Raw genomic sequence first — 5,963 nt, forward strand, 5'->3', positions numbered from 1 at the left:
TGTTCGCAGCGGCAGTAGAATAGACCAAGGATATACAATGTGCAAGAAGCAGAGATAGTGGATTATGTGGCTCAAAATGTGCGATGAATCTATGTTGCGTCAAACAATAAGCAGACCAATCACCAAGCATCAATGATCGAAATTGAAGGTATGATCGATAACCAACCTGTTTCAATTTTGGTTGACCCAGGTTCTAATTTCAATTATGTTAGTCCAAAGGTTGCAAAGAAATGTGCATTGCAGAAGATAGCCCTTTAAAAGTTGTGATTATTCTAGCTAGCGATGGGGACTAAGAGATGAATTGAAGATGTGGTGAAGTCATGCCCAAAGTGATACGAAACATTCCCACACACACAAACTTGAACCTATTTCCATTGGGTTCATATGACATATTAATTGACATGGACTGGCTATCGGACCACAAGACTAAAATCAACTACTACAACAAATTAATAGAATGTCTCAATGATAATAGAGAAAAAGTGATGTTGCAAGGAATAAGAAAACCTATGACTGTTTGGAAAATATTGTTGTCTCATATGAAGAGGTGCAATTGGAAAGGATGTAAATTATATGTTGTCCAAGTAACCAATGAATCAAAGGTTAACATAGACAAAATGGAAGAGTATCCAATATTAAGACAGTTCAACGATGTTTTTCCTAAGGAAATCCCAGGATTGCAGCCAAAAATGGAATTGAATTGTTACCAGGATCAACATTAGTGTCAAAATATTTGTATTGTATGATCACACTGGAGCTGGTGGAACTAAAATTTCAATTAAAGGAAATGTTGGACATGGATACATTAGACCTATCATATCACCCTTGATAGATCCCATATTATATGTGAAGAAAAAGGATGTCATATTGAGACTGTGCATTGACTACAAATAGTTAAATAAAGCCACAATAAAGAACACATATCCTTTTCCTATAATTGATGAATAATTTGATCGACTAAGAGGAGTAACAATATTTCGAAGATAGATTCGAGGCCTTAGTACCATCAAGTATCAATCACAAATGAAGACATCAAAAAGATGGCTTTCAGAACTAAGTACGGGCATTACGGGTTTGTGGTGGTACCATTTGGACTCACAATTCTCTAACAATGTTTATGTGTTTTATGAACAACATTCTCAGTCCATATTTGGATAATTTTGTGTTGGTCTTTGTAGATTACATCCTATTTTATTCTAAAACCAAGGAGAAACAAGAAGAATATTTGGCAGCAATATTGCAATTGCTAAGAGAGCACAAGCTTTATGCCAAATTTAGCAAGTGTGATTCCTTCCAATCACAAGTTCATTACTAAGGACATATTATTTCCAATGAAGGAGTGGCAATAGATCTCGAGGAGATCAAAGTCATCATGGAGTGGCCTACTCCTTAGAATGTGGCAAAAGTAAGATCATTCATGGGATTAGTCAAGTGTTACCAGAGATTCATTCATATTTTTTCAAAGATTGGGCAGCCAATCAACATTATAGAGGAAAGGTTAAATTCCAATGGACATTAAAGTGTGTTGCTAGTTTTGAGCAATTAAAATATATGCTCACATATGCACCAATATTGAGAATAATAAACTCGGAAAAAGATTTTGTGGTTTGCATCGATGCTTGTAAAGAGGGGCTTGAAGGAGTCCTAATGCAAGAAGGACATGCGATTTGTTACAAATCAAGGAAGTGGAATTAGCACAAGAGAAATTATGTGACTCAATACTTTGAGCTTGCAACAATAGTGCATGCATTGAAAATGTGGAGGCACTATTTTCTTGGAAGGAAATTTGTTTTAATATCAAATCACGGAGGGTTGAGATATCTATTTGACCAACCCAAGCTTAGTGCAAGATAGGTAAGGTGGCTAACCTTGATTAGTGAATTTGATTTTGAAATAAAATATATCAAATGCAAGGAAAACAAATTAGCATATGCACTTAGGAAAAGGATACAAGTGGCTCATGTGGCAACCATCATTACTTGTAAAGTTGATCTCAAAGAAAGGAGCAAAGAAGAATTGATTTAGGATGAGCATGATCATGATGTGAAGAAACATTTGCAACATGAACTAGAGGGAGCATTGAGTAAGAATTACTCACTCATGGATGATGGTACATTGAAATTCAGAGGTAGATAGTATATACCTTTCAGGGATGACTTGAAGAAACTCATCTCTAATGAGTTTCACAAAAGACCTTCTTAGATCATCCTATTTATAGAAAATGATAACATCTATGAAAAACATGTTCTATTGGCCGAGAATGAAAAATTATGTTGTCGGGTATATTACTAGATGCCTGGAGTGTCAGTAAGTGAAAGTGGAATGTAAACATCCAGTGGGATTATTGCAACCAATCCACATTCTTGAGTATAACTCGAAAGTCATCTCTATGGACTTCATCACAAGATTACCAAGCACATCTAGACAATATGATGACACAATGGTGGTAGTGGACAAGTTGAGAAGGCAACACATTTTATAGTTGTCAAGTCCACCCACAAGGTAATTGACATTGCTCATATTTTCATGAAGGAAATATTTAAATTGCATGGTGTACCCAAGATGATTATTTCAGAATGAGATGCCAAGTTCACCTCAAAGTTCTGGAAAACATTGATTGTTGGCTTAGAAACAAAGTTTGCATTTAGTACAATGTATCATCCTAAAATAGATTGACTGACTAAAAGAATAAATAGGGTGTTTGAAGACATGCTAAGAATGTATGTCATGCATCAGCCCAAGAGGTGGGAAGAGTTTCTACCTCTGGTAGAATTTTGCTTGCAATAATGGGTACACAAAATCATTGAAGACGAGTCCTTTTGAGACTCTATATGGAAAAAAAAATGTTATACACCCATGAGCTAGAATGATCTAGTGAACACGATGGTTCTTGGACTTGATATGGTGAAGAAATAAAACATGAAGTAGTTACTATTGGGCAAAAATTGAAGGCATCCCAAGATAGGCGAAATATTTGTGCAGATCAACAAAGAATGCACAAGAATTTCAAGTGGGAAAGCATGTGTATCTCTGCATTAGACTAAGGAAAATTTAGTTGAGAATTGGGTCTTGTGCTAAGTTAGCACCAATATTTCGTAGACCATTTCAGATTTTAGAAATTATGGGGATAGTGGCATACAAATTGGCTTTACCACCCATAGTGAAAGCACATGGTGTTTTTCAAATTTATTTGCTTAAAAAGTATGTGCATGATGCTAATCATATTGTTGATTAGTTTGTGATACAAGTGGAATCTGAGGGAGAATTCCAACCAAAACCTCAGTGCAATCTGGATTGAAGGCGCATCACGCTCCATAATTGAGTAATCAAGTAATAAAGATGCAATGGAAGCATTTTAGACTAGATGAAGCCACTCAGGAAATGGCTGATCAAATGAGGGTATCCTACCCACTTTTTTTTACTATGTAAATGAATGGAAAAAGAGTTGTGGGTATATAAATCTCGTTGTTGAATTTTTGTGTTTTGCGTAGAACATCAAGGACAATGCTCCTCTAAGGAGTGGGGTCTGCGACACCCCTTTTTCCTACCCCTCTTGTAAATGTCACTATGAATTGTAATTCATGTAAATAACATAGAAATGTAAACACTGACTAGGTTGGATGGGTAGATACTAGAGATATGAGGAGGAGGAGTTACTTGTGCTAAGTGTGAACCCAAGCCACTTCATTTATTTTAACACCTATTTCCCTGATGAATTTATGGCCTGGTGGTGCAAGCATTGAAGTTATGTTTGGGCCACCTGAGTGAAGGATGAGCCCATATTACACTTATCCTCATAGGGTATGTTGGTGTGGTCAACACGTAAGAGGTAGGTGACTGAGTTGGTAGTGAAAAAAGAGACCAATGGGAAGGAAAATGAGAGAGACACATTCGGTATGCTAAGAAAAGCAAACTAGAAACGTGAGAGAGCTCACATAATAAAATACAAGGCACAAGAATTATGGGAGCACGTAGAGGTGCATGGTGTGAAGGAAAGGCAAGAGGAGAGTAAGTGAAGACGTTGTGTCTTCTAGGTTCCTTCAGGATTTAGTAGGTGGAAAGATTGCGTGCTTTGGATTCCTATAGTATTTAGAAGGTGGAGACATTGTGGGTTCTAGATCCCTATAAGGTTTAGTATGTGGAAACACTGTGTGTTCTAGATTCCCGTAGTGTCTAGTGGGTGGGGACACTATGTGCTATAGATTCCCTTGTGATCTTGTTGACTTTAATTGGTGTGAATTTCTCTTGAGCACTTAACTCCTCAAACCATGAATCGAGCTTGTTTCAACACCTTGTAGTAGGTATGTTGATAGCTTCATTTATTGTATTATGGCTATGCATAACATTTGGTACGTTCAATGTTCGAATAAGGGTTTTATCCTTGCAAATGGGTATTTTGAGCAATGGCATGCTTCAAGGAGAACCTTGGTAAAGTCCCTTGAAGTTCTTAGACTTCATAAGTCTAAGTGTTGTAGAAGGTATAGTTTTTATCGAGGGTTGGATGAGTTATTGGAAGAGTTTGTATCCAGGGTCAGATGAGTTATTATCATATTTTGTATCCAGGGTCATATGTGTTTTTTGGGTTTGACACTTAGGTGCATCCAAATATACCAAATGGCTAAATAATTAAGGGATTGGTAAGTGTATCCAGGGTGGCTTTGTTTGGAGATTTTATTGGCTCGAGGATGGATTCCCTCATGAGTGGAAATGTATCCGGGATTGGCCCCGCTTGGGTGAACATTTACATCTAACTAGATGATTGTTGGAGCATTAAAGATATGTGGGGGTGTGGGAGGTTAAACATATTGCAAATGTTTATAGTTTCAGATATCTCCTTGGGACCAAATATGATGTGAATGAAGCATAACACTTGTGGGCACCACAATAAAGCCTTGTGAGGGAAGATCCAAGATCCAGGTGATTCGTGGGTGCAAAACATATGCACAATTGTAAAATTTATGTGCCCCGAATTTCCCCTCAAACAGATATAGTGTAGAACGTCACAAAACAAAAAGAGCTTAAACCTTGTGGGACCTGCTAGAAGAGTTGACATAGCATTGCCAAAAGAATCTGATAAGGGACCGAGTGGATGTCATGTAGGAGTCATTGATGACATGGTGGTGGCATATGGACCATTTGTGGTTGCACATGTTGGATTCCTAATGATGTGGATTATTCAGGGTGACATGGAAAAGTCACAAAGGTGCCACATGGGTGTGTCCTATTGATGTTGCAGAAGTTAATTAGTTTAACTTTAAAAGGGCATAACTTTTAATCTAGGAGTTGAATTGAAGTAAAGTTCATATTGCTAAAAAGATCTTGACGAGTTGTACAAAATGATGGGCCTTCCAAATATGTAAAACATAATGCCTATCTAACCACTCTTAGGAACATCAAGGCTACATTAAACCTTCCTTTTTGCACATAATAACACTTTCCTAGCTTAATGAAATTTAGGAGGGTCACGAAGATTTTTCATGCTTTATGTACCTAACATTATTATTGTGCAGGATATTAAGAGGGTTTTCCACACATTTTGAGGATATCCGACTAGAGATATTTGCGGAGCTTGTTCGCTGCCACATAAGACTTCCAACTTGGCTAGTTGAGGATAATAAATACTCCTTCCTATTGTTGTGTGGTGACCCAGGAAACATAATCCATCTTTTTAGGGATTTTGGAGGGAAAACAATCCTCTCCTCAAGGAGTCCACTCCCTACCCATTTTGTATAAATAGAGGGCTTGAGTAATCCAATGGAAGAAGAAAGAAGCTATGTAATAGCAACATAAGAGCATTAGTAGAAATTTAGTACAATTATGTAACTTTTTCCATGTACAAGCAACTTTTTTATTAATGGAAATAATATTTGGTTTCAATTCTTAGTTTTCTTTTCCTTCAAGGTTTTGAGCTTCCTTGGGTTATAGCCCACCCTATGCGCTCAAAGCCCATTTTTTACCATTAC

Source organism: Pinus tabuliformis, chromosome Q, assembly GCF_031772625.1.
Source record: "Pinus tabuliformis cultivar Carrire ecotype Pingquan chromosome Q, CPIR1, whole genome shotgun sequence".
Lineage (NCBI taxonomy): Eukaryota > Viridiplantae > Streptophyta > Pinopsida > Pinales > Pinaceae > Pinus > Pinus tabuliformis.